The following is a 22,759-nucleotide window of genomic DNA, read 5'->3' as shown; positions in this document are numbered from 1 at the left end:
CTTCACAGTCATTCACACATTACCAACACGTGATGGAAGAGTTCAGTGACATTACACCTGGCTTGACAGCCATGTAGCTGGAGGCCAGAGGCTACACTAGCTCATTCACCATTAGCCTGTAAACAGTCTGCTCAATACTGTCAAAAGCCATACAAAATTTAGGGTGAGGAAGGAAGGAACTCTGGGAGGATGCATTACAAAGACCATTTACAAGCAGTTGCACTTGCAGCAGCACTATGAATTAGTGGCATAATTTCAGAAAAAAAAATTACTTATACACCACTCCAGCCAGCTTGGTGAAGAGATCCTTTCAGCAAACTGCAATGGTCAAATAGTGACTAAGATGTACCACTGTATTAGGAAGGTAATAAATTAGAAATATGTCAACAATGCTGAAAAAAGCCAACAGACCAAATCCTGAAAAGCAGCAAGCATTTGCAGCTCCTATCTTGTATTATGCAAGCACTTGAGTATCATAACTAAAATCAGGACCCCATTCTTCCAAGCACTTTGTATGCACATAAGGAGAAACAGTTCAAAGATCCTTCTTCCTAAATAGGTTGAGGGTAGGAGAGGAAACAGAGGCAAAGAGAACAGAATTGACTCAATAAAATCATGCAGATCAACAGAAAGGCTAGTGAAGAACGCTGACCTCCACTCCAGTGCTCTAGCCACTGAAGCATACAGCTTCTCTAAAGGAAGAAGTCTGGGCAAGTACATAAACAGTGAGTATTGCTCCTCAGGATTTGGCCCCACATGGTTCAACTGTACAGCTCCTTCAGGGTACTGTGGAGGCAAAATAGCATTATATGATTCTAAAAGGATTAAGGTTTTAGATGAATAAGAACACTGGGTGGGAGATATGAAATCTAGCCTCCAGCTGTGGGACTTTCAGGAACAAAAAAGGGAGGCTAGGTTACAACCAGTCTGAAAATCAGGCTGACAGTCTACATTTTCTGGGATAAAAACAACAGAGACTATCAATCTATATATGCTAATGCATATATTGACTGCTAGCTGGAGAAGAGAGGGAATTTTCCCTTCAAAGGCACTCAAGTTGACAAGATTCCCTGCTTCCTTTAACATGTCAGATGGACCAACTGAGGGTCCATTGACTTGCCCTGGTGTGAGTGCTCCAGTGTTTGTAGGCAGATGAGTAGATGGTTTTAAACTAAAGAAAGGAATGGAGATGTAATGAGCATGACACAAGAAAACCTGAAACAGATACGCTGATCCTATTGCAATGCCCGTGGCAAACACATTTCCTTGTATTTGGATTGAGAAAATGAGAATGCCGCTCTTTTTGGACCTGATTTAAGAGAACTTTTCTTGACCGAGAGATAGGTTAAAAGTAAGTTAACTTCTATTACTGTGTGACCATGGGGTCCTCTGCACCATATATGCCTCAGTACTGTTAACTGTCAGCTGTGTCAGGCAAAGAGGGTGGCCAGTAACCACCAGGGTTGTTTGAAGGTCTTCCTCCTTGATGCCCCATCCTCATCACCAAGTGAAGGGTTCACCAGTGTAGAGCAACACTGCCCTCCTGTGGCTAAACAGATTGGGTTCCAGATGAGAATCCAGAGGATAAAAGTCATCTGCTTTCCCCACAGACAAGATAAAAGCCAATGTCAAAGGGCAGTGACCTCTGCTCCCCACTCCTCTCCCTCCCTCTCTCTCTCTCTCTCTCACACACACACACACACAGAGCTTTATAACCACAACTGACATGAAACCTGCTATCACAGTAACAATATGAACACCATTAACCACAGAGAATATTTTTAAAAATAGAAACTGGTTCCCATGCTTGGTGTTTTTGACAACTCAACTGTATTACCAATATATAACTGACCAAGACCCCGGAGTGCCTAATTTCCAGGGGCCAAGAGCTTCCTCCTAAATGCCACCCTTCTCATTGTGTTCTTGAACTACACTTATTGGGGTCAATCACTGGGCTTGTCTTTGGTCTGGTCTTTTTAAGATTAATCTCTCCTCTACAAGTGCAAACCAGACTTAAGAAAGGTCAAAGGAAACCTTGAATGGGGAGGCAGGGCACAGCACCCGGCTCTTGACATCCTAAGTCCAGAAGGGTCCTCTGCAGTCTCAGCGAGGGCATACTGGGATCAGTAGTCCCATTAACCCTGCCTTCACACTGCCATCATGGGAGCCAAAAACCTCAGTGGAACTGTGGCATTTGCACTAGCTGAAAATCCAGCCCTTCAGGGTTTGTGCTCCATATTATGAATGTTAAGGAAGCAGCAACATGGCCTAGAGCTAGGGATAATATGGGTAACCGCGTCTTAAAACAACCTGCCATACAGACACTAGGGGGGTCAGGAAACCAAGAAAACAGGCTTGTTTATAAAGCCAGAAAGAGACTGTAGCAAATTCCAAGGCCCCGTGTGCTTTCCCTCGAAGTCACTTAGACCTGGCTACCCAGCCTCTCTAAAGTAAACAGCACAGCGAGACACAAAGAAAGTGGGGGGACCCTGCAGAGGTTATAAAAATATCATTTGTATAATTAGACTGAATCAAAACTCAGGACTTTCTGGTTGGAAGGGAGGCTTGTTTTTCTCTCCCTTCTTTTTCTCTTCTGTTTTTTTTTCATAAAATTCTAGATAAACAAAACCCCTGGGACATTGGATGGTTATTGCCATATCATTTCAAAAGCAGAAACAACATTAACAACAAAAATGGTCAGAAAAAATATATGTTTTGATTCTGTATTGACTGTTCTTCTCCATGTATGCATGCAGTTCTCCCGTTCTCTCTCTAGCTCACAAAATGGTGTTCTTCACTTCCTCTCTTGAACTAATAATCTATAGGAAGTGCTGCAGTGCATTGTTAAACATATACATATTTTTGCCTCAGAGCTGTCTATAATTTACTGGCTCAGATACAGGCTTAACACCTGGGACAATTCAATAACTTTTTAGGTGAGGGACTTCTGCACTATGGAGGTAAAAATATCCTATTTTCTTATATACAACGCACCCCTGAATAAGATACATGCCTTGTTTTCAAGGGCAGAATGAGAAAAAAAAAGATTTCTTTGAAAATACAGGTAAGTAGCAGCAAGTAATTCAAAGGCAGCTTCTGCAGCAGGCACTTTGACTGGGGAGGTTGGGGCAATATGTCCACAGCTAGCAGCTAGGGAGATCCACATGCAACATTATAGCATTACTTTCACTCCCCCTGCAGAGGAAGAAACTATTATTGCCACATTTTCTTATTTATAACGTGCATCCCAATTTCCAGGAGCTGAATTCTGCGGGGGGGAAGGAAAATGAGAGGAACTATGGTACTGCTTTATCTCTGTCTTTGTCTATCATTTGTCAAAGCCCAATGAAGCTTTGACTGCTATGCCTTTAGGTGCAACTTCAATATTACATACACATATTAGTGTGTAAAATGCTTTAGGATCTTTCAGGATGGAGTGCACCAATAATGCCAACTTTAACCATTCACATGCATGTATTAGGCCCTAAAAATTAAAATAATATTGGCTTTAAAATAATGAAACTTAATAAAACCACAAATATTTGATGTTCTTTATTCTTCCTTTCAGCTTTGTTAAGCTCTTAGGGTTCACCTTTTCATTTTTTCTCTAAGACCAACTTTCTCTTTAAAAAAAACAACTTGAGATTTTCATGCAAACACATGAGTCCAGGAGCCAGGGCTTGAATAAAACCAATAAATATTATAGGATCATAGGAAAGTAGAGCTGGAAGGGACCAGATGAGGTTATCTAGTCCAGCTCCTTGCTCAAGGTGGATCATCCCTGATTAAACCATTCCAGTCAAGTGTTTGTCTAATCTGCTTTTTAAAATTTCCAGGGATGGAGATTCCACTTCTCTAGATAGCCTGTTCCAATGCTAGACCACCCTCATAGTCAGAAAGTTCTTCCTAATCTCCAATATAAATTTTCTCTGCTGCAGCTTAAGGCCATTGCTCCCAGTCCTATCCCCTACAGAGAAAAGCCCATCTACATCCTCTGTATAATCACCCTTTCAGTATTTTAAGGCTGTTATCAAATCAGCCCATCTTCTTTTCTCCAGACTAAATAGTCCTAGTTCTTTCAGCTTTCAAATCAAGAGTTAAAATATTATTGTGAGAGGTGGCAACAGACCATTTTTAAGATAACTTTTTCTTCCTCAGCTTTCTTTATAGTTTTCCACCAGACTTAATCTTTGCTAAAAAACAGACTAATTATTGTACTTTGTTCCTGTGTAGACTGAATTGTCCCCTCTAAACATGAAGGAATGAACCAACAATAAGTGGGACTCCTTTACCCAGGTGCTCATCTACACTGGCACCCTAAACACCATTTCTACTGAAGTAAAGCTTTCTTTGCTGTATAGTAGAAGGTTCATCCTCATATTAGTCCCTCTAATTTTTGTTTTTGGGAGACTCAAGAAGAAACTGTTCAAAAAGATCCAAACTGGGAGGGAAGACCAGATCATACAAAAGCAGAATGGAAAAAGTTTTTGAACCAAGGTCTTACACATATTTTCTCAGGTTTGTTGCATTTTAAGACCACATAAATTGTCTGGGGGAGTTGCATAGACAGGAACAAAACACTGGCAGCTTGGATCATTCCGTCTAGCCTCCTGAAGTTGCAGGCAACTATGTCATAGATATTTAGTCCAAAAGGTTTGGACTATTGGATTGATGCCTACACAGTCAGATGGACTGCAGATTAGCTGAAGGGTCATACTCAGAGGGTGGTGGTGGATGGGTCATATTCAACCTGGGGAGAAGTGGGCAGCAGAGTCCCCCAGGGCTCGGTCCTTGGGTCCGCGCTGTTCAATCTCTTTATCAGCGATTTGGACAATGGGGTGAAAAGCATCCTGTTTAAATTCACTGATGATACCAAAATTTGGGGTGAGGTGAGCATACTAGTAGGGAGGGAAAGACTGCAGCAAGACTTGGATAGGTTACAGGGGTGGGCTATCAAAAACAGGATGCGCTTCAATACTGACAAGTGTAGTAACCAGCAGCACACTTATAAGATGGAAAACTCCCTTCTTGAGAGCACAGAGGCAGGCAATGCAAGGTCATGGTTGGCAGGGCTAACCAGACCTTGTCGTGCATCCACAGGTGCATCTCTAGCAAGACCAAGGAGGTGATCCTCCCCCTCTATCCAACACTGATCAGGCCACAGCTAGAGCACTGCATCCAGTTCTGTGCGCCCCACTTCAGGAGGAATGTGGACAATATGGACAGTGTCCAGAGGAGGGCCACCTGAATGATCTGGGGACTACAGGGCAGACCCTACAATGAAAGACTACGGGACCTGAACCTGTTCAGCCTTCACAAGAGAAGGCTGAGGGGGGGACCTGGTGACTGCCTATAAACTCACTAGGGGGGACCAGAAGGGTTTGGGAGAGACCTTGTTTCCCCTAGCGCCCCCTGGCATAACAAGGAATAACGGCTACAAGTTGTTAGAGAGTAGGTTTAGATTAGACATCCGTAGGAAGTACTTCATAGTTACGGCAGCTAGGATCTGGAACCATCTTCCAAGGGAACTGGTGCTGGCTCCTACCCTGGGGGTCTTTAAGAGGAGGCTTGATGCCTACCTAGCTGGGATCATTTGAGCCCAGGTTTTTTTTTCTTTTTTTTTCCCTCCTTTCTGGGCAGGGGGTCGGACTTGAAGATCTATAAGGTCCCTTTCCACCCTACTTCTATGATTCTATGGTTCTGCAAGAACAACCACTCCTGCCCCTCTAGAGCACCCCAGCCACAAAGCACGTGTAACAGACCATGAGAAACTTTGGATCTGCAGTAGAAACCCCCCAAATCTTCAGACAATGCATCAATGCCTTGGGAACGCTAGAAAATTAGTTAGGTAAAATATGCTTGGTGCCCAGGACTATCCACTGCTCAAGCCATAATGACAAACTGCAGGGTGAGCAGTCTCAATCACTATTAAGACAATGAGTTTGGGCAGCACTAAGTATCAAAGAGATTAGCTCACAGCCCTGTAGCAGAGACTTTTTAAAAAACTCCTCCCTTTTTAAGACACTCCTGGATAAAGTATTCCTCTTTGCAGCATAGATATTACTCAGCAGTTCTAAAACAGTGGCCACCCCCCTCCAAATGAAATGAAACCTCCAAACTGCTACAAGAGACTGTGTTATTCCCTTTTCTGTAGGATTTTTAACTTGCAGGACAGTGACTATCTAGCAGGGTGCTGCAGCATCCTGGGGTACTGTAAGATCCTTGTAAGGGTGCCATGAGACACTGCAATATTAGCACTGTTAGGTGTGCAAACACCTACACACAATTTATTAGATAAACCCAGAGATTTCAAATAGGAATCCACCATGTCAAAAACATTCTGACATGCTATGGGCTTTCTGAGTGCTGTGCAACAAAAGAATTGCTCTATTACTTTTTCTGTAGTCAAAAAATGAATGAAAGGTAAGAGCTGGCATTTTCCAAGTGGTGCGTTGAGTCTAAAAAGGCTGAGAAGCACTGCAGTGGGGATTCCTGGTAACTGGAGGAGACAAACAGAGGTCTTATTATTTGACAGTATCTGCAGACATGTCTCATTGCTGCCCTCTGGAGGTGAAATTGGGAAAAGTCAACGAGGTGGCACGCTGGCTCCAAGGATTTGGATATAAGCAGCTTAGCTAGTCTCAGAGGTGTTGATCCAATGAAAACATGAAGTAAAAGTCAATGGATCGGGATGGAAAATGTTATGGCAATCAAATAGTTTGTTCCAATAATACTACCTCTACCCACAGGTATGTTTGGAGGGGCAGAGGGAAGGGCTGAGAGAGACAGAGAGAGAGTTCAGTGTTGAAGATCTAGTGTGAGGGGTTGTGGGTTGTTTTTTTTTTTGACATAAATTCAATCCACCACCATCGCATCCATAGAGCTGCCCAATTTAGAGAGGGATTGAGGCTCAAGGAGCAGGGAAGTGAAAGTTAGTAAAGCCATGTCTACATCACCTCCCTGCTAAGCCTAGGACCACTGCTAAGGGGAAAGCCCCATCCACAAAGTCCTGCTCTACTCAAGCCCAAGTCTGGCAGTTAGGTAGACCAAACAGTTCAGTGAAGTCCTGATCCCATGCCTCAGTGCATCGCTCAGGCTCTCTCCTGGGCTTGGCAGGAAGGCGGTGCTAACATAATCCAATATGATTTTGTACCTCATTACCCAGTTGCTATCATCAATCTGGCTCTCCTGTCTTCTCTTCTCCAAACTAAACAGTCCTAAGTTTTGTCAGCCTTTCCTCATAAATCAAGACCTGAAATATTATTATGAGAGGTGGCAACATACCATTTTTTAAATGATAACTTTTTCTTCCTCAGCTTGCTTTATCGCTTTTCCCCAGACTTCATCTTTTTTTTTAAAAAACACACTCATTATTGTATTCTGTTCTTCTGTGGACTGAACGGCCCCCTCTAACAATGAAGGAAGGAACCAACAATGAGCTCTTTCTAATAATACACAGTAACACTGCACTCTTCTAGAATACCATTCAGTCTAGGACCTTCTAGCCTACCAACATGTGCAAGATAAACACGTAAGTTGGTGAACCTTGCCAAAATGTGCAAAACTGAGTGTGCTGTTGCACACCTCAATAAGCAGATTAGAATTGCTTTCAAGCCTAAAATACTTTTTTAAGTCTCTGTTGCAGTGTAAAACAATTTATTCACAGTTTCGTAACCTAGAACAGCCATTTCAGTTGCTGCCTTCTAAGACATCCCTATAATTCCTAACAGACACATATATTGTCTCTGGTACACCCCAGCCACAAGCATGTGCAACAGCCCCGTGAGAAACTTTGGATTTTCAGTAAAATAATCCCAAATCTTCAAAAAATGACATTGCATCAATGCTGTAGGAATGCTAGAAAATTAGTCTAGTAAAATATGCTCGGTGCCCAGCACTGTCTGCTGCCTCAGTCCTAATGATAAACTGCACAGACATATGCCTGAGGAGCCCTCCAGAACAATCCCCTAAAGTCTGAATCAACCAGAGACAAATCATCTGCTAGGAAACAGCATTCACAAATGGGGGGTGGGGAAAGTTAGGCACAGAACCAGAATTAATGCTGAAATCACTAGAGTTCAGCAGGTTGTGATCACAGTGCTATATGCTGGACTAACACAGGTCAGGACTAAAATGCTTTGCCTTGACTGAGCTGCTTGGAGATCTGATATTGGAACAACAAGGGTTTGAGTAGGCCAATGCAGAGTTATAGAAGCATAGCTGCAGCAGAAAAGACCGTATGCTCCCCTTTCCACACCACATGTGGTTTCAGCAAGTGATAAACATCCTTTATTTTTTAAGAGCACTAAAATATATCAGATTCATCTCTTTCCCCTTAAAATCCTACACTGGCTAACTGAGCACAGCTCTCAGTCTCGCCATTGGACATCTCAGTTGTGCTGAGTTCATCCCATCTAATACTGGTGAGAGATGAAACCAGAGCCAGGAACTCCACAGCTGAACGATGGACAGGATGGTCAGACTCCAGATCCCTGAGAAATCCTCTGTGGTTCCAAAGACGTCACAGCTGAGGTGGGTTCTACCCTAGTTAGAAGAGGCAGCCTCTGGTTGTTATTAGCTGTACTTGGGGATATGGAGGACAAGGAGGCACCCTGCCAAAATCTACTGCAAAATGTACTGATCACACACTTGCGTCTGGTTTTGATTAATTTTAAGTGGTCCAATGTGGGTTGAAGAATTATGGACCATGAGGCGGGAGAGAAGTTAAGAAACAACATACTAAATGGTACAGTCAGAGAGGATGCTTCTTTTTTTCAGAGATGTTTCTGATCATGGGATTGGCTTTGATTGTCTATGTTTGGATAATCACCAGTGAGGATGTGCATAGAGCACATGAACCCAAACAGAATAAAAGCATGGTCTATGGAGGGTGGTGAGCCTTGAATTTTGCCATTTGGGACCTTGTACAGTGTGGGTGAGAGTTTTAATCAGTGGGTAGGCCTATGGTGTATATATAAGTAGGTGATGGATGGGTAAGTAGATGCCAGCAGAATATATGAGTATAGACATACAGGTACTTGAGCAGTGTAGGGTATGTGTAGGAGAAGATGGATATTCCTGTGTGTACAGCATTTAGGGCCATGATCTTGGTAGATACAAAAGAACTACCAAGGGCTAGCTAAAACATGAAGAAGCACAAGCACATACAAGCACATCCATATGCTAATAGATATGTGCTTTGGGATTGCTCAGCATTCACGTGTGTGTCAATATATTTGCAGATGGATAGCTGAATACAGATAGAGCAAAGTGCACATGTATAGGTAATTTAGCAAGCAACTGAATGGGAAGGTGCAGATGTGGGGCAAATGTGGATAAGCAGGTGTATCTAGAAATGACCATGGGCCATGTTCAGTGGCGTAAGAGATATGCAGTGCCAAATATTAACCTCACGGGTTTGTTACAGTTGTATTGAGCATCGCTGAGGGGGGAAATGGCCAATATGGAACATAAAACTTTCAGAACTCAAATAAACAGGGTCTAAGTGGAATAAAGCACACTGATCTGGAATTTAACAGAAGGGCCAATATGAGTTTAAGTGGATCAAGTGGATATAGTGGCAGGTGCAGCGAAGTTAAGCTGTTGGCTAGAGAGTGTAAGGTAAGTAAGAAATGGTGCTCCTGTTTATAATACAGGTCCTATGTAGTTACTGGTCCTTATTCATTTTCTCTCTTCCCCTCTGGTTATATGCCCATTCAAGGCCAAGACAGTGCAAATCACTATCAGGACCCCTTTCCAAATCAACATTAAAAACTTACAACACACTGTTAACCTCACTGATGAAATTTACCCAAAGTATTAAGTTGAATGTAGGTCAATGCTAAAGGTACTTTTGAGGACATTTAAATCCAGCTTTAAAGTTCACAGCTGACTTCTGTTTATGCTACACTGAAGTGCACTCTGCCTAAAAGACCATTTTAAGCCTCCTATTTCTAACTACTTTTGTTAGTGATATACGTCCATTAAAACTGCTAATCAACATTTCCCCTCACTGCAAATCACCAAAGACAGTAATATTATATTTATTGGGCAAAATATATAACTGCTCTAAGCCAGTCCACTTGTAGGCAGAAGAAGAGTTCAGCTGTATAAAAACACGGTATCTGCAAAAAAAGCCTTATTACAATGAACCAGTTAAATTAGACTAGCAAAACAAAATACATTTAGGCTTCCTTTGGCTTGTCTGTAACATATGGTATTTGTCAGCCAGTCATGTTCCTCTCTGAGTTCTGGCAGGAGGCAGGTGGTTTGTTCCAAAAAAAGAGAGCACTCCTGGAAAGTCAGCATGCTAAGCAAACTGTTGGAGTGGCCTAGCTGAGAACAGAATAGCTCAGAAAGACACAGACTTAACAGCATTTCTTCTGTATTGTTCAGCACAGCCCTAGGTTACAATGGCTCTGGCCGCAATATATTGATGGTTCACATTGTTCTCTGTAGTACCGCATCTGTATGTTCTCATTTGTTAAGTATACACAAATATACACTCAGTTCTCAAGCTCAGCTCTCTTTCCAAATGTTCAACAGACAAAGGTGTGTGGGGAAGAGAGAGTTCTGTTGATTCTGGAACAGAAAGGAGCTGCTTATAAAGGTAAATCACATCAAATGTAGCTAAGCAGCAAACCCTTTATTTTGTTGCCTTCCTATTTGATGCATACTTCCATCTCATAAGTATCAGATTTATTATTCCTCTAAATGAAAGTCACCTGGCCACATCTGCACCAACAGTTAAAGAAGGCACTGAGTTCATCTTCACACCCATCATACATCTATACTGGAATACCCGTCTCCTCAAACTGTGTAAACTCTGCCAAATTTAACAAAATCCCAATGATCCCACAAGGAATATTCTAGTAACTTCATTATTAACTAGAAAACAACCTGCTAATTCCAGCTTTGCCCAGAAGTCATTCTGCACCTTAGCATGGTCTTTCCCACACTTACCAAGTGAGAGAGATTCTGATTTACACTGAAATAAGTCTGTTTTGTACAGAGCAATGGTGGTCAAATCATGGCTCATGATATGTACAGGCTCTTAGGCACTTTAAATGCAACTCTTGCTGAAAATCATTTAACAGCTTATTATTTCAGTTGGGGCACTATGTGCATCTTACTGACTCTGACAAGCATGTCGCAAAAGTAGAATGTCTTGCAGCTCTCAGCCATGTCAGGATCTTTGTTTGAGGGTAGAAGGGTTAGGAAGTTTGGTCATCCCTGGTATACAGAAACTGGAAATTTCATCACAACATGGTATAACGTGAAACAGACCTCCCAGCAGAATCAGTTACTGATATGGGAAAGGAAGCTGATGCAGGATTATCTGCTTACTCCAACCACAGGGAGAGCTGCAAGATAGAAGAGATCCCAGTGCTTCACATGTTTTGGGTCTGAAATGCTTCAACTTTTTGCTGATTCATCTAACTACATGCAACCTTTGCACTCAAACTGCCCAAAGCCAATCATTATGACCCCAATATGGAAGATGCGTCCTCCAACAGGTGTGCCAGGTAAGATATTGGTGCTCTTTCAGCAGTGAAATCTGCTTAGCCCTCATAGCGTAGTTACAAGCTACTGCTGATTTCAGGAATTTTGCTTTTGTCTTATATCACCTCCCACTCTGTCATCCTTATGGTTGATTTCAGCAAGTCAGGAACAGGAAGGCAACGTACAGTCACCAATAGAAGACATTGTGATAACAACTTGAACTGTGTTTCACTAGGATTGTACAAAGTAAAGATATACAGGGTAATGTTTGCCAAATTATTCTATATTCCAGGACATTCTTCCATGAATTCCTGCTTTCTTGTCACTCTTCAGTGACCATTTTTCCCAGTGCCTGTCTTTCCTGAGTACTCCGGTCTTATGCATATAATAATAATAATAATAATAATGTTAATGCAACCCGGGCGGTACTCCAAGAGGTACCCCCTCTCCAATTGAAGGGATCACAGCAGATACACAACTGCTGTGGGAGGTGTAGGGACTCTCCTCCCCCTATAGAGCAGAGCCAGGTCACTAATGGGGACTTAACCATATGCCTTTTAATGAGAGAACAGTACTGGGAACATAACAGGCATAAACCAGGGGGTATAGGGGACACTACAATGCCCCGAGGGGACAAGATTCAACAAAGGTTTGACACTTACAATCATAGACATATTCATCCAGTTGACAAAAGACAGGGTTACCAAAATATGAAACACAAACAGCAGAACAAACAATACTGGTTGGCAAAATATAAAAGGCACAAAATACAAAATATCAAATAAGGAATATAGGGCCTAGGTACCTGGAGGGGGAGAAAGAGGGCACATGCAATGACCCCTTTCCACTGCAACAAAGATTTCTCCCTGTTACTTCACTCACCCCAGCTGGGACTTGAACTTGGATATAGAAACTCTACCACACAGCCACCAGTACTAGTACTGTGCCAAACTGCTAGCAGTCTTGACCTTCCAGGAGCCCCAGCCTCATGTCGAACTGCCTGGCTTCTTATTGGAGGAGCTGAAAGCAGAGCTGGGAACCTCTCAGGTCGCTGCTCAGATCCTTGCTGGAGCTAGGGACCCTCTCCTGCCGGCCACAGCCTCTCATAGGGGATCCTGGAGCCCAGCGGGGAGCCTCTACTGCCGGCCACACACCACGCTGCTGAGGGTCCAACAGCAAGTCCCACTCCTTCCGGTGCTTCTGGGGCACCTGCTCCCACCCCGCTGGCCCAGCTCCTGCCAGCTCTTTGAAGCTTCTTCCTTGTGGTCCCTTGCTGGTGTTCCTTGAGTCAGCCGTGCTGCCCCTTTCATCACCCTCCAGGTAACCCAAGGGGCCAATCGGGGGACATGGAGGGTGAGTCTCGGGGTCCTGATAGGGGAGGAAAGGGAATCCCAAGTTCTCCAATAATCTTTTGCCCTTTCAAAACCCCTGGGCTAAGTCACTGCCAGCTAGCCCATCACATTAATTTATGTCATTTTAACACCAGTCCAATATGCCTGAATGACCAGTCTTGCCACAGATGCAATATTTCACAGTATCTGGCATTTTTCTTGCAATATTATACTCTTTTGTAGCCATATTCCACACTAGGTATTCTCTGGCTGCTGTTTCCATAACTTTCTGGCATGCAAGATCTGTCTCATACAATAGGTGCTTCTGTACACCTCCACAATGCAGACCACAGATCTGCTAGTCACGTTTTCCAGCTCCAAGCACACTAGGAAAGTATTTTTCACCCTTCTTAGCTTCTATTAGGAAACAGCAAATCTCTCCAGGATTCCCAGCAGCGCTGGAGCTCATTCTAACTTAAGCACTTGCAAAATCTCTACAGATGGTTTCATGCCTTCTCTGTCTAGTTCCATTAGACTCAAGAGATTCATTCCAGTGCCTTCCTCTGATACCATCTTTGGAGCTACAGAGGCTTCACTGCAGTAGCTCCTTTCTTAAAGTTATAGAGAAGTAGGGCTGGTGGGGACCTTGAAAGGTCATCTATTCCAAGCCCCTGAAGAAGGATCATCCATATCCAAACTATCCTATACAAATTGTCTAACATCTGAGCAATGTTCCCTCTAAGGAGCAGTGGTCCATGAGTGCACTGCCTCGGTCTGTGAGCGTGCCGCCCTGGTTCAGAGTGTTACACTTACCAAAGGGGCTCGGGCCAGATGCTGGGGGCTGGAGGCTGGGGCCAGGAGCTGGAGGCTGGAGCCAGAAGCCAGGGGCTGCAGCTGGGAGCTGGGGGCCAGGGAATAGAGCCAGGGGCCAGTGGCTGGAGGCTGGGGCCGGAGGTCAGGGGCTGGTGGCTGGAGGCTGGGGCTGGGGGTCAGAGGCCAGGGGCTGGAGCTGGGAGCTGGGGGCCAGGGGCTGAAGCCGTGGGCCGGTGTCTGGAGGCCAGAGGCTGGGGCCGGGGGCCATGGGTTGGAGCCAGGGGCTGGGGCCGGGAGCTGGGGACCAGGGGCTGGTGGCTGGAGGCTGGGGCTGCGGGCCAGGGACTGGAGCCAGGAGCCAGGCACTGGAGCCAGGAACCAGGGGCCAGGGGCTGGAACCGGAGCCTGGCATGGGCTCCCCAGCTCTGGGGATGTGCTCCACTCCCCCGCATCAGGGCCGGGGAGTGGAGCACTTCCCCGGAGCCAGCAGAGTGCCCCGTCCCAGCCTCCACCCCTGCCTTGCCTCACCTCGGGGAGGAGCCGCTGCCTGCCCTGAGTGAGGCTCTGCCAGCTCTGGGACATCGCTGTGCTCCCTGGCCCTGACGCCATGTGCCTCCTCGCTCCCTGAGGCCATGCGGGGGAGTGGAGCTGTGCCCTAGAGCCAGCAGAGCCTCAATCGGGGCAGGCAGCAGCTCCTCCCCGAGGTGAGGCAAGGCAGGGGTGGAGGCTGGGGCTGGGGGCTGGCGCGGGCTCCGGTGGCTCCAGGGAAGTGCTCCACTCCCCAGCCCTGATGCGGGGGAGAGGAGCACTCCACTCCCCTGCATCAGGGCCAGGGAGTGGAGCACCTCCCTGGAGCCATGGGAGCCCACGCCAGGCTCCGGCCCCGCCTCTCCTGGTGCGCGGCCTTGAAAAGGCTGTGCGTAGCCACGCTTTTAGTTGTGCATGGTTGTGCACACACACACCTTAGAGGGAACCTTGCCTCTAAGCAAAACTGCAGTCAACTCCTGACACAAAACCCAAGACATAACATCCTAACCTAAAACAGGTAAGAAAGGGGGACCACAGCACACAATGCCGTGCTGGGTTGTTAGTATAGCCTCCAGAGATCCCAAGAAGTCAGCCATATCCCACTGCAGAAGAAGGCAGAAACCCCCACAGTCCATGCCAATCTGACCATGAGGTAAAATTCCTTTTTGACCCCACATATAGCAGTTGATATGACCCTGAGCAGAGGGGCAAGATCCTCTGACCAGGAACCCCTGGGTATAAGTCCCAGCAGTAGCACTGGCACACCCCAAGCAAAATCTCCAGCCTTGGCTGCAGCCAACACCCAGTGCTTCTGAGGAAGGTTTTAAAAAATACACACATTGACAAATGTAGCAGCAGGAAAAGAAAACAAATACCCTCCTGCTCTTCCCCCAGGCCCCACATGGCAACCAGGAAAGTGTGGAAAATACCCATAGAAGAAAGCAGGCATAGCTACACCTAGATCATCCCTGACAAGTACCTATGCAACCTCTCTTTGAACACCGCCAATGATGAAAAGCCCACAACTTCCCTAGGCAATCTGTTCCACTGCCTCGCTGTTCTAACAGTAAAGAAGTTTGTCCTGGTTTCCAATCTAAACCTACTCTGCTGCATTTTCAAGGCATCATACTCTCTACAGCAAGAGAAAAGAGGTGTTTTTCCTCTTCATCTTTATGGCAGTCCTTCAAGTTCCAAAGTCCCATAAGAAAAGTCAGCAAGTCCTTTTAGAGCTGCTGTTACTTGAAGTACAATAGGTCAGGTCCTCTTCTGGAAACAATGAGCAGAGCTCCACTGACTTTGAGTCAGAGGGCTGGTCATACTTGTTAGAGTATGACTTGGAAAAGTTTAAGGAACTCAGCCAGAGTTGTTGCCAGTGCATGGCCACCCCAGAAGGGACTCCTCTGATTCACATTTTCAGTAACCAAGATACCCACTGTGGCAAAGCCCTTTGTGAACATAGCTGACATGATCTACAAGGCCCAGACTTTCTACTGGCTTTTGCAGAAACACATTATCCTTTGGTCTCTGCAAGGTTCAGCCAAAATACATTTGCTTTCACCCTCACCACTGTCTTTATGTCACCTACATAGCATTGCAATGGACCCCAGTCAGTCAGTATCAGCCAAGGACCTGGCTCACCATTGCATACGGTATCCTACAGGCACTCAGCCTGACCTATGCTCTCAAGTTCTGCTCAGCTGCTCCCTTCATAGGATTCCCTTGCACATGGTAACCAGCCACTTAAACTTTTCTCACTCAGCCTGCAGCTCCTCCTTGCGCCCTTCCAAATTCAGAAGTTTCCTCACGTTCCAAGGAGCTTCTGACTCTTACTATGCAGTCTTGGAGTCCTTGGAAACATGCATAGTTCAGTAAAATTAGGCTGCTGTCATCCTCCTAGCATGAGGAAACTGGGCAAGCTGCAGCTTCCCTTCTGCTTTCCCATTTAAACATGTCAGTCTTCCTGCAGCTCTTTCCCTTAGAGTAGAATACATAAGGGGCATGGCTTCTAAGACACAATCTGAAATGGCTGCTGCCATCCCACAGTTTACAAAGGTAAAATGTTAAAGGCAATGTCACACAGTTTAACAGAGTTAATGAATTATACCTTTATGCTCCTTTCCTCAGATCACACAGCATCCATGGCTAACACGGGGCTTCTTGCTCCTGCTAAACTCCTATTTACTTTCATGAAGTAGCACCAAGTGCTGGATTAGTAAGTTACCAGTGTTGCTCCAGCAGAATGCCCCAGTATGCCATGTACTGGTGATATCTCACTAACAACGTGATCCTAAAGGAGTAAGGAACAAGGTTAGGGCAGGTCAGGTGCCTGATTGTTTTAGTACACTGCATAATTTCTATATATGATGTATTATTTCCTTTCTCAAAAAGGTATCACAGAGTTTATAAAGTTTTTAAAGTCATGCAATGAATCGACATAATATTTAAATGACATGTATCCAATTCCAGCAAAGCTTGTCATTGCTGTAACATCACCAGTATAGGAAATTACTATACTATTTCTATACTATAACATCATCAGTGTAGGAAATTACTTCCTCGGAAATTACTTCCTCAAAGCAGCCAGCAATTTGAAATACATATCCTTAAATAATATATATACACATTGGACTAACTTTCAAAAATAGAAACCATTCTTGTGGGCAAAGAATGATGCTCACAATGAATTGTGCCCACAGCTCTCTACCTGCAGCATCTTCAGGATTTTTTCTAGTATTTCAGTACAGCTACACCATTATGTACACACATTTCTAATGGCAGAATCTGAAAACAGCATGGCATGGCTCTCAGAAGAACTTGATACAAACTGCTCTTTCATATAAGAATGTGCATTTCCCTTTAAATTACTGGACTGAGTTTCCAAAGACAGTACAGGTTTCCCTCACTTTATGCTGTACATGCGCTCCTGGAAAATGGCACATCACTCTAATTCACACAAAGGGAACCCACTTTACAATGTAACAGATGGGGATACATTCCAAGATCTCAACTGTACTGACCCCCAGACCCATTTCTACCACTTCTACAAGATAGTTTTGGTACTCACCAACAGCAGACAGTACATACAAGCACAGGGCACTATCATAATGGGGATGGCAACTACAGAAACACGTCATGAACAATGAGCAAGAAGCACGCACCGATCCACATAGGAGACTATATTTTGGTGCACATCACTTCTACAATGCACCATACAAAGCAGCTGACTGTGGGCTTCCACCACACCGACTGCACACAAGTGAATTGACCTTGCTTAGAATGAACTTTTGGTATAAAAAGAATCATTGCATAAAAACACATTCACACATACAGAACCCGCATAAAATGAGGGAAACCTGTATATGCAAACATATGCACCTCACCCAGAGACATCTATTCTTAAGAATTTCCATAGGAACCTAGCTAGATAAGCACAAATACCTGAATTTTGTGTTCTGAAAGCAGCATTGAAGAGCATATAGGCGAATGTATGTGCCCACCTCGATTTAAAAAATTGGCTCAGCATGGGCAAGTGTAAGCATAATAAAAATAATAGGAAACAGACAAGCAATAGAAATAAGTGCTACAGCCAGCTGGGATCTTCTAACCAATGACATCAAGGGATTGCTGAAGTAATACACTGATGGGTTTTAAATTAACCGTAACCACTCAGGAAAAAGACCTAGGCGTCACTACAGACAGCTCAATGAAAACATCTGCTCATTGCACAGATGCCATCAAAAAAAAAGCAACCAGAAGGTTACACTGACATATAGTGGGATTATATTTTCACTACAGTTCTCTATGCCATTCAGTTATTCATCCTCACTTCAAATACTGTGTCAAAGAATGGGCAACCCCTCTCTAAAAGAGGAAAGAAGAAACAGAGAAGGAATACAAACAATTAAAGACTTAAGGGCAGCGCTGAGAGACTGCATGCTTCAATGCTGGGTCATGACAAAGATAAACAATAGAACCCAAATAATTCACCAGGCTGGGTTCCCTGGTCCTTGCGAAGAAGAGATTGTGAGAACCAAAACAGGAGCATACACAGTCACAGCGAACAGTTGCATGGAATTACGGTTCTCTCAGATGAGTGGAGAAGTGGTGCTTTTTCAAGTAAAAGTCTCAGTAAACAGCTGTGTGGTTCATCCTTCACATAGCAACCTGCTGAGAATTAAGCAAGTAGTGAGCCATCTGGATACAAATTATCTGAGTTCTACTGTATAAATTGATTAATAGCACAAGGAAGGTAAATCAGGCTGTCCTCTTCATCCTCTCTCCTGTTACAAAAACAGAAGGGACCCCTCAGAAATGAAAGGGATGCATATCTAAAGTGGAAAAAAAGTGAAATGTTTTTGCACAGTGAATATTTAACCTATGGAATGCATGGCCACAAGATATAATGAAGCCCTAGCATTTAGCTGGATACCCTGACTAATAAGAAAATCCACCATTATGTTAGACCAGGGTGGGCAAAATGCTCCTCCATGGACCCAATCCAGCCCACCAACTGACTGAATCCAGCCTGCGACTGCCCCCACAGTATTCCACATGGGGCTGAGCCCTGCCTGCTCCCACCACGCTCCTGCCCGCACCTGTCAGTCCATGCCCTACCCATCATGTGCAACTTCCAGCAGGGCTGTTCCTGGTGCAGCTGCAGCTGGACAGCTGCTACGCAGCTCCCCTTGCCAGGGCAGGGTTAACACGTAAGCAAACGAGGCACATGCCTAAGGCCCTAAGTGAAGAAGGGGCCCAACTGTGCTTATTTTACATACTATAATTATCGAGTGAAAAAAGTAATATAAATATGCAGTATTAAGTAGGAGCCCATGAGCTGGTTTGCCTAGGGTCCACTAAAGGGTTAATCCAGACCTGTCCCTTGCCTCCACTTGTGGTTCCTCATCCTGCTCCAGCTCCTGCCCCTGCTGCGGTGCTCGGAGCAGAGCAGCTTCAGCCGGGCAACTCCTGTCCCAGCACGTAGGGCTTTGGCTCAGAGCTTAAGTCCTAATCCAGGTCCATATCTTAGTTTTAAGGCATGTATTTTGAGAGGTAAACACATGAAACAAATCTCTAAAAGTGTCTACATAGCCTCTGACACTGAGGTATCTGTACGCAGAACACTCTTTCATGTGTTTATCTGCACAAAACCCCTGTGAGAGAAGGAAGCTCCATGGTCCTCACTTTAAAGGTGGATGAGGAGCACAAGAGGGTATGCATCTATACAACACAAGGCAACTCCATGCTGAGACACGCCATACACTTTCCCTGCATGTTAACTCCAGAGCGGCAAACAGTATGGCCACATTAGCACAGCTCCATGCATCCCAATAACTGCTGCCCCCAGAGTCAGATTTAGATTTACCAGGGCCTTGGGCTCCAGTGGGAGGAGGTGCCCCTTCCCTTCCTGGTGCCTTGCGGGCAGGGGCCATGCTGGGGGGGAGGGGTTTGGAGGGGCTATAGCCACCCCCCACCCACCCTGTGCATCTGAGCCTGCAAAGATGTAGCGCTCACAGGAGGGGCAGCGCCAGCTTTTTCCTGGTACAGGGGCTGGGCCAGGGCAGGGCTTGGAGTGGATGGGAGTGGGGCAGGCTCAGCTGCACAGGGCAGGTGGGAGGGTGGTGGCAGCTCCAGGAGGGGGGGCTATGGGGGGGCTAAGGTGAATTTTGGGGTGTCTATCGCCCAGCCCAGCCAAGCTCAGCCCTGACCCGAGCTGAGATAGGGGTGGGGTAGGACATGTCTGCCTCTGCTCCCTGATCCCACACACCACCCTGACTGGGCATCACCCCCATTCTCAGCCCCTGCCCCACCCCGTTCTTCACCGTGGGGGCCTCAATCTCCTCCCCCCACCCCTTCCCCACATACATTTACCTGCAGGGAGCTGTTCTCCATGGTGCCTGGCTGTGTTCAAGGCTGGGTAAACATGTGTGACCGTGTACATGCACGTGGCATCCCCTGCGTCTTGCTCCCTGCTGCCCCGAGCAGCCAGTTGCAGGTTACAATGCTGCCTGCCTGCAAGGGGAAACCTGTCATTTCCCACAGGAACCCAGGCACTCAGGGGCCCCTGACCAGCAAGGACCCCTAGGCCCAGGCCTCACCAGCCCATGCATTAATTCGCCTCTGCCTGCCCTGCTGACATGGCTACACTACTTCCTATTCAGAAGTTAGTTTATGTGGCATATCTCAGCTGGAATGCAGCTGGTTCATGTACACATGCCCAGAGAGATGAAATCCCAGATCTTTAGAGGTGTTTAGACAACTAACTCCCACCGATTTCCCTTTCGGGATCTGGGCCTGAGTGACTTGCTTGCAACCCCACACAAAAGTCTGTGGTACCACAAAGAATTGAACCTTATGCACCAGAGACCCAACCTTGCACCCTAATCACTGGATCATCCTCCCTCCAAGCACTGCTTGTGGGCACTTGGCTAGGTGAAGCTCACAAGCCCTCTCTCTCTGGGGCAGACTTACTGTTACAAGAAAATTCCTTTTCTGTTACCAAAGGATAAGGAAGGTTCCCACTGCAGTTTATCCCTGTAACAGGTGTCAGTGGCTAAGCAGGTACATCAGTGGTTTTCAACCTTTTTTCATTTGCGGGCCCCTTTGAAATTTTGAATGGAGGTGCAGACCCCTTGGGAAATTTCTAGTGGAAGTGTGGACCCCTTTGAATCGTAAGTGGGGGTATTTATATACCTTTGACTGATCATAGTCACCTTTTTGGACCATTAGGTATAGTCTGCAAACCCCCAGGGGTCCACGGAGCTAAACTGTCTAAAAATATGCTGGCAAGCAAGGGTGCCAGCATACTCTGGGACTATGGAACTTTTTTTTCCCTGAGACAACCACTACAGTAAGAACAGCAGATATCTATAGTAAAGGGTTCACTTGTTTTGTGACTAAGCAACATGGTCACCGCATTTACAAATTCCCTCAGGTGCTCCCTACACAAAATAGAGAAGTTCAGGTAATACTGTGACAGCACAAAAAGAACACATTCAAAGCAAAACTATACACTGTTTAAAGTAACCACTATATGAATGCGGATGTTTATATCACCAAGCATAAGTTTGGCTCAGCTAGCATGCTTTTCTATCAGTAATGTGGCATATGCTGGAGTATGTGACTGAGTGCATCAGTAAGCTTGTATATGGATCTGTTAGTGCATGTTCTGCCCGGTTTCTTTGGGGGTTGGAACTGCACATGTCTGAGTATGTCTCTATCTGTCAGATGTGCATGGTGGGAGGACCTATAAGTATTATCAGGGAATGATCCTATGGGGTTTCACAAAGGCATCCAGTTCAGGTCCTCATGCCTGCCTTCACTGCTATCAGGCTGCACTTTTTCAGAACAGTCACTGTAACAACTTCCCCCTCAAACTGCAACTGGACAAGAGGGGTGCAGCTTAGTCCACAATATCACGACACTCCAGAGCAAAGGATTTCCTGCCCCCCCCTTCCCCACCAGAGAGAGGCAGCTGGAATATTGCAAATGTCAAAGAGAAAAAGAAAGCCAACCCAACAGCCACCAGCACATGTTTGAATGGACGGTTATTCTGTGTAATGCTGCTGGCGGCCACATTCTCAGAATCATTTCCTGGTCTGGGAAACTGACTTTACAGGAAAAAAGGGAACACTAGCACAAAAACTACAGCCTCATTGTATCTATTAATCATCCCTCAACCAATTCTTTCTACACCTCCCACTCCAAAACCAATCTGCCCTCTCTTCTCCACATCTTGTCCTATGTAAAAGCCCCACCACCAACATAAAGTACTTACAACATGATAAAGCAAAAGGATCCTGTGTTGTTTAAAGAAAGCTTTTAAGTGCAGCCAGCATTCCAAGGGGCACAGTACATGCTGTATACTCCAGTGCCGTCAGGCTCCAGACCTGAATTCTCCAGTGTTTTAGGGAAGGGGGGGGTGGGGGAACAGACCTGGCTTTGTGGAATTCTTGTCAAAGTATGTGCATGACTATATAAAAGAACATTTTTCTGACCTCAAAAAGACAATATTATTTCACACAGGCCCATTTCCAAAAGTGGCCAAGCTGTTTCTAAATGAACCAGTGCCTGGGTTGAAGCAGAGGATGCAAGGGGAACCCTCTCTCCATCTTTGACATGGAAATTCCTTGACCTCCGCTGAAAAGCAAACCTATTCACATGCAATTAGCCAATGAAAAAATATATTGAAGTGGACAGATGCAGGTGTGTTAGGGTGGAAGTGGCAGCCTGCCCTTTCCAAGCAAAGGGAGCTCTCACCTGACAAGCCATGCATTTGTAGCCCAGGCATAAGGACAAGACACAGAGAGGAGTGAGGAAGATGGGAAAGTAGTGGGCAAAGGCACTAGTTGAAAAAGGGAAAAGTATCGTTCTTCTATGATAAAAGCCACACAGGCATGAACTGAAAGCCAACTTTCATGAGCCTAGCCAACTGGAAAAGCAAAAATGGAGGGAGGATTTAATTGTGGTCTGAAGGGTGGTTTCAAAGAGGATGAAACTAGAATATTCTCAGTGGTGGCAGATGACAGAATGAGGAGCAATGGTCTTAGGTTGCATCAAGGGAAGTTTAGGTTTTGATGTTAGGAAGA

At 45.4% G+C, this 22,759-nt stretch overlaps 1 long non-coding RNA gene across 2 annotated transcripts in view; it reads right to left on the bottom strand.

Moving 5' to 3' along the window:
• The window catches only part of LOC149871421 (uncharacterized), a 261,718-nt gene extending 239,678 nt beyond the window's left edge, over nt 1-22,040 (bottom strand). Inside the window, exons 1-3 of one of the 2 annotated variants that reach the window (XR_016440227.1) lie at nt 21,949-22,014; nt 20,043-20,183; nt 18,136-18,341 (exon numbers count right to left, since the gene is read on the bottom strand). This is a non-coding gene — a long non-coding RNA (uncharacterized LOC149871421). Of the gene's footprint in view, nt 1-18,135; nt 18,342-20,042; nt 20,184-21,948 lie in introns of those variants that run through there. The other variant, XR_016440226.1, reaches the window with a different exon arrangement.
• Nucleotides 22,041-22,759: the final 719 nt, after the last annotated feature.

This window comes from Crocodylus siamensis, chromosome 2 (genome assembly GCF_052110815.1).
Source record: "Crocodylus siamensis isolate JL-2025a chromosome 2, ASM5211081v1, whole genome shotgun sequence".
NCBI classification, from domain to species: Eukaryota; Metazoa; Chordata; order Crocodylia; family Crocodylidae; genus Crocodylus; species Crocodylus siamensis.
This window is presented reverse-complemented; position numbering and strand designations above follow the sequence as displayed.